This window comes from Leuresthes tenuis, unplaced genomic scaffold (genome assembly GCF_036924035.1).
Source record: "Leuresthes tenuis unplaced genomic scaffold, fLeuTen1.0.hap1 SCAF_18, whole genome shotgun sequence".
NCBI classification, from domain to species: domain Eukaryota; kingdom Metazoa; phylum Chordata; class Actinopteri; order Atheriniformes; family Atherinopsidae; genus Leuresthes; species Leuresthes tenuis.
In genome coordinates, this window is record NW_027325372.1 from 10,968,154 (window position 1) to 10,981,433 (window position 13,280).

The 13,280-nt window shown below is 40.3% G+C and overlaps 1 protein-coding gene across 1 annotated transcript in view; it reads right to left on the reverse strand.

The window, feature by feature from the left end:
• Positions 1 to 10,637, reverse strand: part of LOC140274585 (solute carrier family 45 member 4) — a 62,613-nt gene extending 51,976 nt beyond the window's left edge. Inside the window, exons 1-2 of the mRNA XM_072369914.1 lie at positions 10,480 to 10,637; positions 9,157 to 9,240 (exon numbers count right to left, since the gene is read on the reverse strand). The gene's annotated coding sequence lies outside the window, so the exon portion shown is untranslated. The remainder of the gene's footprint in view (positions 1 to 9,156; positions 9,241 to 10,479) is intronic.
• Between the last annotated feature and the right edge of the window lie 2,643 nt (positions 10,638 to 13,280).

Sequence of the window (13,280 nt, forward strand, 5' to 3'; positions counted from 1 at the left end):
CAGCTTAATCATCCTAATGATTATTTATAGCCAAGCTAGCCAATAGGCTGGCTAGTTAGCGCTCAAGCTGGCCTACATACACACTGCAATCAGTTCACACCCAGATTAGTTAGCACAACACAGTTAGCATGCTAACTCACAGATTTCTATTCATGCTTTTGGGTTGTAAGCTATTTCCCCTCGCTAAATAATATTTCCATGTGTCACCACAGGGTTCAGGCAACAGGCTGTCCGTCTTCAAATCAATGTACAGATTCTCAAGACACTGACGGTGCTGAAAGTTTTAGAACACCACTCTGTTTATTATTTGTAATACATTATCACTAGTTTGTAGCAACAGAAGATTTGGGCAGGCTGTTTGTAGACACTGAGGCCATACACACAAACACAAACTGTTATTTTAATCTGCAAGACCCGATTATCTGTCTAGATAGTAGACGTCAACATGGTGTCCAGTATCTCATAAATTTAGTTTAAATTTTATGTAATCTGTTGACTGACTAACAAACGTTTTCCCATCAACTTGCATGCTTACAATAGTCCATCAAAGATCCCTTATGTAAAAGTAGTATTAACTCCTGTCATGAAGTCTGAGGCAGGCACACTGGTTTTGACAGGTTGCTGACAGCAGCCTTGGCCTAATTCTGCCCTGCAGTCACGCTCCTCCTGTGTCACCCTCACCACAGAACTGCACACACACACACACACACCAACACTAACTAACCACCGCAAACCCTGACTATGCCCCAAAACATTACTTTACTGCAACCCCCACCTGCATCCTGCCTTTCTGACCCAGGGGGATTGCCCTCTTTAAGAGATACTGCTTGTGTGTGTGTGTGTGTGTGTGTGTGTGTACTCCCCCTCCTCCCTGAAGCCTTTACTCAAAAGATATCTGCGAGCAAAGCAGAAAATAGAAACAAAAAAAACAAACAAAAAAAAAGGTGTGAAGAGATACAGGTCGATATTATGCATCTCTTGTTTGTGGGTCGGTGTGTTTCTTCTTTCCGGGCAACAGTTTGATCAAACACTGGACAGTTTGCCTCTCACTGAGATTTGAACGAAAATATAACCCTAAAGCTTGGTGAAAACCTGCACCAGCTCACCACATGAGCCTGCCGAAAGCAGCTGAACACTGATGTTTTTGTTTTTGTCTCATAACCAACATTATTGTTTCACATCAGCGCATTTGACAGAGTCAAAAAAATGATAAATGCATGCACAGACATGTTCAGGATCACATGAGCCCTGAAAATGGTATATTTAACCCTGCCCACACATATAATGAAGCATTCCACTGTAGAGTTCACACATACCTAAGCACACACACACCCGCTTGATGCTAATAAAGGTCTTAAGAGATCAACAACACCAAACTGCTTGACTTGCATCTCTTTTACTGGCTAATATTTAGTTTTAAACATAAAAAAATACAACTATAATGTGCAAACACTCCATAACTGCATAACTCTGGGACAGTACTGAGTTTTATGTGCGTTTTATGATAGACACATAAGCCAACTTTTTTTATTTTGTCTTCTTATCACGTTCTTTCTGTCAGATTGGCAGGTTGCACACCAACCACAAAGTGCCCAAGCATCTCACCAAACGACAACACCTGTTTGTGACACGAACACATTTCGATAAGAAAACTGGTAACATGGCAGTCTATGAGGAAGCAGGTGCCATTCGAACATGATGTGATGAGAAATGTATTTTCTCATTGTGCCAACTGACTAATAAAATGTGCTGACCTTAAACAAACAGACGCTAATAAGTACACAAATACAAAACTTTCTTTGTGTAACATTCAAAGGTTACTTTGAACTTGTGATGTGATCTAATGATATAGGTTTTTTCTGGTTTGATTCCACAGTATCCCCACTCAGTCATACCTGTATATGCTATAATTAAAAATGTTTTACCAAACAAATATCACAAATTCAGAAAAATCAATACTGTCATGCTGTTGGGATGGAAAACCCAAACATGACTGTACAGGCAAGAGTGAAGGACACAGCAGCGAGGCAAACAACCCCCAGCCCTTCCCCTCACCAGACCCTTTAATCCACATCACCCTCCAAAGGATGTCTCTATCCCAGCCAGGACTCCAGTTACCACCATCTACCAGGAAACACAGGGCACCCCCCCCCTCTTACATCATCTGTCCTGGCAGAGCAGGGCACAAGGGGATGTGCAGGATGTTCAAGGAGCAGCAGCAGATAACCAAAACAAATCAAAACAAAGATTACATGCCATGATGCGTTCAGGGTCCCTGCTATAGTAGTCTTAATACTGACAGCTGTTCTGAGAACAAGCTGGGACCCAGTAGGATTCCTGTATTGGTTCGTAAAAGAAGGAATCGAAAACAGTCAACTTGCTGGGTGAATATATCTGTTAACGGTACCATGTACAACTCAGAATACAACAGAGACCAGTGTAAACTCCACAAAGCCGGCTCTACTTAATATTAGATCTCTGTCCAATAAGTCACTGTTAGCTAATGATTTCATAATTTCACACAACTTAGATTTTCTTTTTCTGACAGAAACATGGTTAACAGAGAGCACGAGTGCTACTGTTCTTAATGAAACAGCACCCCCAAATTTTAGTTTTATGGATAAATGCCAAAATGGGAGGAAAGGTGGGGGAGAAGCTGCCTTATTTAAAGATACATTCCAGTGTAAAGAGATCTCATTTGGTGATTTCACTTCTTTTTAATATCTTAGTTTTATTTTAACGGGTGTTCCTAAAATTCTGTTCTTAATCATTTACAGAGCTCCAGGATACTGTGCAAGTTTTATTGATGAATTATTGTCTGTTATTTCGACTGACTTGAACCATTTTATCTTGACCGGGGATTTTAACATTCATATAGATAATATGACGGATGGTAATGCCAAATAATTTTCTTCTATGCTGGACATGTTTGGTTTGTGCCAACATGTAACAGAACCAACCCACCTTCGAGGTCACACTCTGGACCTGGTCATTTCTAAAGGTGTTGATACTTCTTCTGTTGTGGTCATTTATTTGGCCTTCTCTGACCATTTCTGTATTTTATTTGATTTATTGATCACTCAGAATGTTCAAACAACCAGCTTCTCAGTTCATGAGCCAGTTGCCGACACACACTGTAATTTGTTTGTGTCGTATGCATGAAGCAGTCGGAGTTTTGCACAGGCTGCAAAATCCTCTATACATTTATAAATAGTTCTGGATGTCTTCATGTCAGCAAGTTTCACAACAACAGAAGCCCCGAGTTACTTTGATTAGTAGCAAACCAGGAAAAAAAAAATGTAACCATCAACCACTGCGCTGAGAGTCTGCAACATCATTCCAGTTGTGCTTCATCTGTAGCACACGTAACATGGTGTTACAATCAATCTGGCACCATGCAGGCTGTGGTGAGTCATAGCCACGCCTGACTTTACCAGACAAGACAAGATACTTAACAACAACTGACAGAATTTTTACGAGCGTCTCACACAACAAACACAACCCTCAATCAACTACTTGGTGGGGGTAATGTTTTATCTCACTTTCACATTTGGGACCTCAATCAACATATTTGTGAAAATGTATGAGAGGATATTCATCCTTCTTTCTTCTTCTCTTGTTGCAGGAAAATCCAGCAAGAAAACTGAGCAAGTGTGCGTCTGTTACTCTGAGCGCAGTCTGGATAACAGCGTTAATGATACTGCTGGCACATAGCCAGTTATCCTCTCTGCTTGTTCAACCAGGACACGTCTCTGTGCGCAGCCCCATCCGGACAGTACCAAACTGTTCCTGTCCAGAGCTGACACAATCAATGAGCATTTTCTGTGCAAAAGAAACTTAAATATTCACAAATATAGATGTGAGCTTTCTCGGCTTTCTGTGACAGTACACAGACATCTTCAGCAAAGTGAACACAAGACTTTGAGATCATTTCCATTACATATTCTACACAAAAAATAGATGTACCATAAATTATATCAGGATTCTGTTCAAATTGCACATACTAATCGAGGACTGGGCGAGAAGAAAAACTGACATCAAAGCTAAAGACGCAGAATAGAAAACTGCTATCCCTCCATCTTAATGACAAGATATAGGAGCAGTTAAGCGACATGTTGCAGCAAACAACTGCCTCGCACATGTCAGAAGGCCAATATTCTATATCTCACGAACCACACTCCAACAGTCAAAAGGTAAATTTGTCTACTGTGACGCAGCAAAAGCAAGAGAGATAAGTATGTGGCCAAAGGGTGTGGTGTCTGCCTCACCCAAATAATTCCATAGAGAACCAAGATGCACCATACAAAACAGAATTGCTGCCATTCATCACTGGCATGCAGCCAGCTTTCTGGTAATTTAATTGGAAGACGGGACCTAAATTTGTCCTTGTACAAATTTCTGCTCAAGATGGGGAGTGAGATTGGAACCAACTCAAAAACACAGATGAAATGACTTTGGGAAAACTTTGGAGGAGTTTTAAATGCAATCATAATGCTTCACTGCAGAAGATGGCTCACTGATAAGAGTATTAAAGTTAACCTTGAGCATCACATGCTACCTGGAAAAAGAATAAAAGCAGCTTTATCAAAAGGAAATAAGTGTTTAGTGGCCAAAATTTAGTTGACGCTGGTGCTTGCTTTCCTAATTCGACTGCGTTAAACGCTTTTTTAAAACAGGATTTCACACCTAAAAAAAAATAAATGAAAAAGGCTGAGCAAAGTTGACTCAAATGCCAACTTACTGTTTGTGCTCAGACGGCAGAGACTGTGACAAAGAAGGAAAAGGTTTCCCCCACGCACCTAAAACTCTGATTTCATGTTCCAGCAAGTTTCTGTCCAATGCTCCGAAATGTCTTTAAACTGTTCATTTGCAGCTTCTATGACACAAAACAATCCATTTACCAGCATTTCCTCTGCCTTTTTTAATATGAGCTTTCTCAGCAGATGGTCATTTTTTCAGTTGTCGGGGAATTTCAGATGACAACAATTCTGTTTTTCAACAGCCTGGTCTAATGAAATACAGGAAATTATTCAGTGCATTACATTTCAACAACACAAAAACAAAGCTCCGTTCCCTTGCTGGTTGTATAAAGATCGAAAAATGACAGAAGGGATGGTGGTGTTGCACCTTCAACATAGGACTTTAACTCAGACATCGTTTTGTCTTGCATGTGGAGTGAATTCTTTTAGACATCACTAACTTATTCTATTCTAAGGCTTTATTAATTTGTTAATTATTCAATTTTCAGTTGTTGACATTATATTTTGGCAACACAACCACGTTGTTAAGTTTAGGAGAAAATATGGTTTGTGCTGCTTGACTTCACCAAAAAAACAACAACAGCAGTTCTACATTTTTCTGCATTTGCGTGAATTAAGTGCATGGAAAATTAGACATATTGTTTTAACTTTCAGTGATGTCATCACCATCGTCTAGCAACATGTCACTAAGGTAACCAAGACAGGGGAGGGGAAGGTCGATAGTTTCTTTTTGATGGTATTTATACATTTGTATGTGGGTGCTTACACAACAAAAGGTGGAAAAGGACGTATAGGTCCTCTTGTAGTGGTACAGCACAACACATAGCACACCTCTATGTAATGCAGTCTTAATGATTTGTGGTCACTTTGTGAATTTTTGTGAGAACAGGCTTACACTTCAGGGTCTCTCCATTCATGCTGGCTTTAAAGGAAAGCTTAAAATCTAATTTGTCAGCACTTAAAAGAAGAAAAAACTCTTCATCTGCTGAGGAAGATCAAGGTGATGAGATCAAAAGCTGCCGAACAGCTACTGGTCATGCCGTTGATTGGACAGCAATTGTCTCCAAAGTGATTCATGAACTTTCCATCTTTAAAAGTCAGCTTCTGAACTGCGTCCAACAGATAACAAAAATGTAGCGCATCAGTGCAAAACAACTGTCTCATTGTGACCGCAACTGATGACCTCTAAAACACCTGGAACAAAACGGAGAACTGCAGACGCTGTTGGACACAAGATAAATGGACTCAGATAAAGAATGAGAAAGATTGGAGAGGAAAGAAAAAAAGTGTTATGAAAGACGGAGAGGAGGAGGAGATGTGACGGGAAGAAAAGCAAACAAAGTCTGCAGTCTGTATAGAGACTATATCACTGTATGTGTCATCTAACAGAGCTGGGGCCAAGTACTGTATCGCTATATATTGGCTTTATTAACAGCAACAGTCCTTCATCAATAGAAAACCAACCTGCCATACATGCACCACTGCTGATAGTCTACACACACACACACAGATGCCTCTGACAGAAGCGGGTAGTCACTTGCTCCTGAGCTTTGATGAGCCCAGATTTAGTTGGAGAATATCTTAGATTAATATCCTAGAGTGCAAACAACCCACCAGACTTGTGAAACTTTTTGGTCCACAAAAATTTTTTATTATTCATCTATGTGTGGATAGATAGATTAGATAGGTAGGTTAGATAGATAGGTATGTAGGTAGGTACATAGGTAGATAAATACAGGTCCCTCTGTAACCCCATTACAGAAGTGCATGTGCAACGGGGGGGGGCAAAAGTAGGGCAAATCCAAGTTAGTTTGGCAACATAAACACAAATGACTGCAATTAACTGTACCAATCCCAAAAAAAGATGGAGAGAAATTGGGTCCAGCTGGTCTCTGCAGTGCTCACTTTGATTCTGATTCAGTGTCATAAGACTGTATCTCTTGTAAAAACACAGAACATAATTATATGCATCTAAGAATATATACGCATGCATATTTTCCTAAATATTTTCCTAAAAATGCAAATCCTGGTCTTCTCGATAACATGTGTATCTGGTTACTCACTTGGATATGTCTGTTGTAAAGAACAGTGTTGGAATCCAGTCATTTCTCTGCATTGCTTTCTTTTTTTTCTTTCCATATGATCACTTCTAATGTTGTATTAAGTGCCAGTCATGGTCCCAGACCAAGCTAGCCGTCAATGTTCTATGTATACAGCAGGTTTAATTTCAATTGCAGGTGGTCGGTTGTAAAGTATCTTTGTTGAGAACAATTATTGAGCCCTGTGAAATGAGCCATCACTGCCGATCCTGTCAAATGGGGGCAGCAGAAACCCACAGCCAACGTCAGCAACCAGGTGAGATCGTTCTGAGATTTAATCTACATTTAACAAGAATTTAATGAAGGTGAGAATATGCATTTATTAAAGATGTTTTGTAAGAACTATATGTTGGCCCCCTGGCGTGTTCAGTCATGTTTGTGTACAAGAAAAATGTCTATATGTAAACACACCATCAGCCAGTCATCACCAGCAGAGTTTTAACAACACAACAGAAATTACAGCGGCAACAAGTATGTGTCTGCATGTGTGTAAGATCTGATGGAAAGACGGGGGGAAGCTGACAGCATTGATGTAAGTCAGATGACAAACACAAGCACATAACAGTCATACAGTCTTTCACTTCGATCATTGGTGGGCAAAGCTGCCGTCTCGCACCTTTCCATCTCCTGAACCTCCCAGGTTTGTGCACAAAAACATAACGAATGCCACACACAATTAGGGAGTATGTCATTCTAGAGGATCAGGGCTCAGGATACAAAATCTGATCTGCTGTTTGTGTGTGGCGGCCGTACAAACACAAAGATGCTGAGACAGAAGGAAATGTAGAGTATTACCTTAAAATAAATCAGATTTGGCCAAATGATGAGTTTAGCCCCAAAACGAAGGGCTTTAAAAGATTTCATTTTACTGTGAATGCTATAATTCTACATTGAACATCGATATTAAGTATAATAAACCAGCGTGCATGCAAAAAACACCCTGAAAAGGTCCCGTTAGTGTCCCCGAAGCACACTTGAAATACACATGCAGCAGAAGTGCTGTTAGACTGACTACTACCCTCAAACTGACCCAGGCAATCGATTTCCTCCAATTTCCAGTCTTTGTGCTATGCTAACTGGGAACTGAAAGAAGCTTCATATTTAGCAAATATAAAGAAACTGGTGTTGATGTTCTGCAGTAGGTCTCAGCAAGAAAATAGATGAGGGAACTTCCCAAAAGCCACATTTTGGAACTGGAAACCTCATAAAAAAATACCGCCTTGTAAACCGTCCATGTTTACTAAAAGTTTGCCTTTAAGATGTTAGATTGCCATTAAAAGCAGCACTTATTGGAGAAGTCGACAGCTCTTTTACGACAGGACATCTAATTTCTGAGACGCCAGCGAGCTGAGTCGGCTCTCACCGAGACTCAAAGCTCCTTCATGTGATGTGGAAACAGATCTGTTGTCACAGCGAGTCTGCTGGCCCACATTGCTGTATTCAACGGCAGCCTCAGAACATACCGAAGTCAGTTTGGAATATACAGTCTGACTGACCCTTGTCTGTTTCATGCCTGTGTATGTGCAGCAGCCACAATTCAATATCCACACAAGTATAAAGTTTTGCCTTTCAGTTCCAAACCTACAGGTGTGCTTGGATGTGTACGGTGAATAGTTCTAAAACCAAAATGACTTCAACGTATAGACCTGGAAAACTGGGGAACTATTAACCCTCGATATCAACCCTCTACCTGAGAAGCTCCAAAGACGATCCAGTCCTGCATCAAAACTGTCAAACACTTGTACGTGCGCAGCTGACAAAAGTCATTCTTAATGATTGCTTAACATTCATTGCAAATATGTCTGAGTGCATAAAGAGATTTTGTGCTCATGTGACCGGCCTCTCATCATCACGTGTGTCTGGCTACATTTGCGTGTGCACATGTGTTTGGGTAATAACCTGCTGCTGACACAGCAGCAAAGACCCAATCAAGAGGAAGTCGATCGCTTTCACTTCAGCTGAAAAAGCCGGGCCCCCAGCATGCAAACTGAAACCTAAACTGCAACGCAACAAAACTAAAATCCCGTTTCTCTCTGGTCGCGGTTTTTAGCAGAATAAACTAAAGCAACTACTAGACTTGATACAGAGTGAATACAGAGCATCTGTTGGTCGTTTAGATCTTTCTTTGGAGTTTTTTCTTCTTTATTTTGCGTTTCTGTGCAGACTTACAAAACCGGACAGGAAAATAAAACACACGAGAAGGACTTTAAAAATGCCGTGGCAACAATAAATAAAATAAATGGTCGCTGTCTGCTTTGGTGTGTGTGTTTGTGTGCGAGTGTAGAGATGAAACTCACCAAAAGGCCTTGAAAGCTTCATAAATGTCTCTGAGACGTTGTCGCTTTGGTCCAGGCTTCAATCTTAAGCCTTGTACGTCGCACCTGAACAGACATGACAAAGAGTCAAGACTTAACAAATCACATCTGCAAACACACGCACAGACACTATATCAGCTTTTACTGTACATTTAATCAATACAGCAGCCACCAACAGCAAGCGCACACATGCTCTTTTGCTCTCGCTTGCATCAAAACACAAAAATAAAGAAATAAATCTCAACAGACGAGATCAAACAGGACGTGTACCACACCTCCCTTGTTTCAGCAATTAGATGCAGACATTAACTTAACATTTGTTCTCTTTAATGGCAAAATATGTGCAAAGTCGTGCACAAAATGAAAACCTCAAGTGAGCTTGTCATCTTTAGTGGGTGCACGTTAATAAGCTTTTTCTGACATCCAAGGTTAAGAGCATTTCCTTAGCAGATATATGGGGTTGCTCTGCTATATTCAACACAGACAGGACCAAACTAACCGTGAAGAAAGAGATGATCAGTGACAAATTAACCAATTCCAAAATATATTCCCGGTCCAAAAGCTCAGAAACAACTCCCAAACCCATGATGTTAAAAAACAAAACAAACAACAACAACAACAACAAAAAACCCACACTTTAGGACATGATGATGTCCATCGAACCATTAGAAAACACTGACAAAGAGATCAAAACACAAGGGTCTTCAAGGATCTTTTTAAAATCAACTTTAATGATTGATATCACAAGCTGCTGTGAGGTGGAAAAGTGATGACAATTAAGCACAGCAGTAGCCTTGGGTTATTTACACACTGAGTAGTTCATTAAACTGCAGACAATTCCTCATATTTTCCTTATATTCGGCAGACTCAACAGTTTTGTCCTCTGACAGTCTCGGGTGTTATTTGCTTTGGCAAATTGCTCCTTCCTGGTTGTTATTATTTTTTTTTCTACTCGAAATGCCTTCACTGTAAAACTCCAAACAACCCCCCTTATTGCTTTGCATTGAAAACACCATCCTGAAACTGTCACCACACGCACACACTTTATAATTAACGCAGCCTAATTATGCAACCTGTCTGCGCCTTTAGCCTCTCTCCTCTTTTTGTTTTTGACGCGGGCCTTCAGAACTACTGTAAATGCCGCCTCCTCCTCCTCTTCTTCCTCCTCCTCCTCCTCTCTGCAGCAGCAACCTGAGATGCTGTGTATGCCGCCTGCCGGAGCCAACCTCCAGCAGCGGCCACAAAATGTTTCAAATCCGTGCCCTTGTCGTTGTCGCCGCTGTTTTAACCGGACACGGCGCTCACCTCGCCGGCTCGTGTAAGCCGCTGGCTCCGTGTCTGTGTCCGCTGAGAGGTCGGACTGTCGCTCGGCTTTGCAGCAGCTTTCTGTTGCATAGGTTGTCCGCTGATCCTACAACTGAAGCCAGAGCTTTAAATACGCCTTTAAAAGAATATCTGTCGGAAGAAGCTACGTAGCGCCCAGCTTCCGCCGACGTCACGCTTATTTGCATAAAGAGGGTGGGCTGTGGCGTTGGTATACAAAGAAGGAGAGAGGCTGATTCTTTTAAAGGGGAATGCCGTCGAAAATACTTAGGAGTTACTTAACGTTTTGCTTCATGCACATCAGTTTTACTTGACTAAACTGCAACATTTCAATGCCTACTTTTACCTTTGCATTGCAGCTATCACTTAGACTTGGTTTCCGGTTAGATTATTTCCTGTAGTCTTCTAAAACCTCACATGAAGTTTACATGAAATTAAATTTTTGCTTATCCTCCATTTTGAGGCTCTAGTCTTGTAGAAGATGTTTTTATGTACATCAGTGTAACTTTGTACTTCCCCCCCTATCTACTAATGAACATCACACCCTCATCACAGAAAAAACAAGAAGAAAAAAAGAAAATTATCATTTTTTTAATTCTTCACTTTACTGTTGTTTTTGATAACAGTAGTTAATAAAATACATTCAAATTGACAATTTCGTGCGAACTATCGTCCAATATCCAAAGTAGTTGACTTTACAATCAGTTAAGTAGTAGGAGAATACTCACAAAATCCACTTTGACCAGGTAACCCAGTGTATGTGAGACCAAAAATTATTGATTAAAAACTCATATCACTCAATCATATCCATTCCTGTAAAATCATGAAATCCCATGAAGTACAAATTTGATGAAACTACGTTTTGAGCTGATAAAGTCGTCCCCAGACATATAACTCCTGAAACGGGAACTGTATATTACATAATAATGAGTGTAACATCAACACATCATTTTCCACTCAGTAAAATGCTGTTTTATTTTTTAGGCAGAAACAAAATGACATGCTAAATTTTCTTTTTCTGCCTCTGGTCATCTATCGCTCACATGGTCGCATATTCCTAAATATGGGATCATGTGAGAGCAATATAAACCAAAAATAAATCCAAATCTTAACTGGATTTTACTCTCTCCAAAGACGGGCTTCTATCGTTTCATACTGTGCATAAGTTGTGCAGACAGAACAATTTGCACGCCAAACAAAACGCTTATAGTGCCACAAAAAGTAAATATGAGAAAAACCAAACATATTTATCAATCTGCCAGTTCTTCTCTCAGCAAGACGGATATCTGGAAGCAGCCCATCTCGGCACAAAGGACAATTCAACACGCTGATAACAAATGAGAGAATCTGTGGATTGTTTCAGTTCAACAAATCAGTTGAACTCCTCAAAACACCTGCTGATAACCAAAATAAACCATCTATACGTGTGTCATGCTGTACGCTGAAACCCAACAGGCAGCTGAAGAAACTTCAGTGTATTTCTTGTGTTGTAAGGAAACAATGTTCAGCTGAAACACACCCATACTTACAGCTCTGACTGATGACATGCACCTCTGTATCGAACCTCTGTATAGAACATGTCAACTTTTTATGTTGTAGCACGAGTTCTAGATCAGTCTCCCAAAAGACTCTGGAGTTAAAAACATGAAGAAAAACAGGAAACTGATTTAAGGGAATTTCAAGCCTAAAGGCTTTTGCATCTCTGCCTACATTGGGAGCTCCTGCTCCTCACAAGAGTATGAAAATCAAGATAACATTCTTTGGATTCGTAAAGGCCTCATCTGAGGAGGGACTGATACCGACATGTGACAGATGAAGGATTTTAAAGGGTGGGGGGTGGGTAGATGAGGACAGTGTTCATTTAAAATCCAATACCCGACATTGGAGACCTGACTTATGTAACATTATTGAGAGTGCAACTTAAAAACATAGCAGCAAATGGGTTAATCCGCCTCTAGAAATAGTTCCCACAAGATACAGATAAACTCCCTGAATAATCAGTGAAAAAATGCATTACAGTTTCTGTTGATTCCTATGGGGGGGTGTGTGTATGACGTGGATAGAGGTTAAACATTATGTCATGTGTTTTAGTTTATTGGGTGTTTGAAAATGTGATGACAGTTGCCAGGTTGTTGCCAGTCAAATTTAATCAAACCATGTCTTCATGAATTATATCAAAATGTGTTTTTTTCCTCCCACGTTAACTTTGAGAATTACTTAAGCAATTAATATGAAATAAAAAGCAGAAAAACCATGAGTGGATTTACACATTTTGGATCAGAATGTGACCCTATTTTCATCAAAGTTGTAAATTCTAGTATTTTGATGGCATTTAGTGTAAGAAATAGCTGTACTCTTCAGCTGGCAGGGGACTCAGAGCACAGACATCTACAAAGGCCAATCAAAGAAGAAGATATAAAGGTCTAAATCCACCCTACGATCCAGTTCGTCATGTGTTGTGAAAAGTAGCCTCACGGTGCTACAAGGAGCATCTTTAGTACAGTGCTAAAAAGTGTCCGTTGTAGATGAGCCTGCAGCACTGCCAGCAATCATCTTTTCCCCCTGTCCATTTATACCCACCACTCTCTTCCTGAATGTTAAAGTTTATAGATTAAAGAGCTGCGGGAGACAGCGAAAACAACTTATCTGACACTAAAGCCAGAGGCATAAGTGGACCTGCATGCTGAGAGATAAACAGTTGCTTATGATTTCATGTTACAAAGCAATGTCCAGCGGTCACACAAACTGCACACAGCTATACATCCACACACAGTACTGTAAAC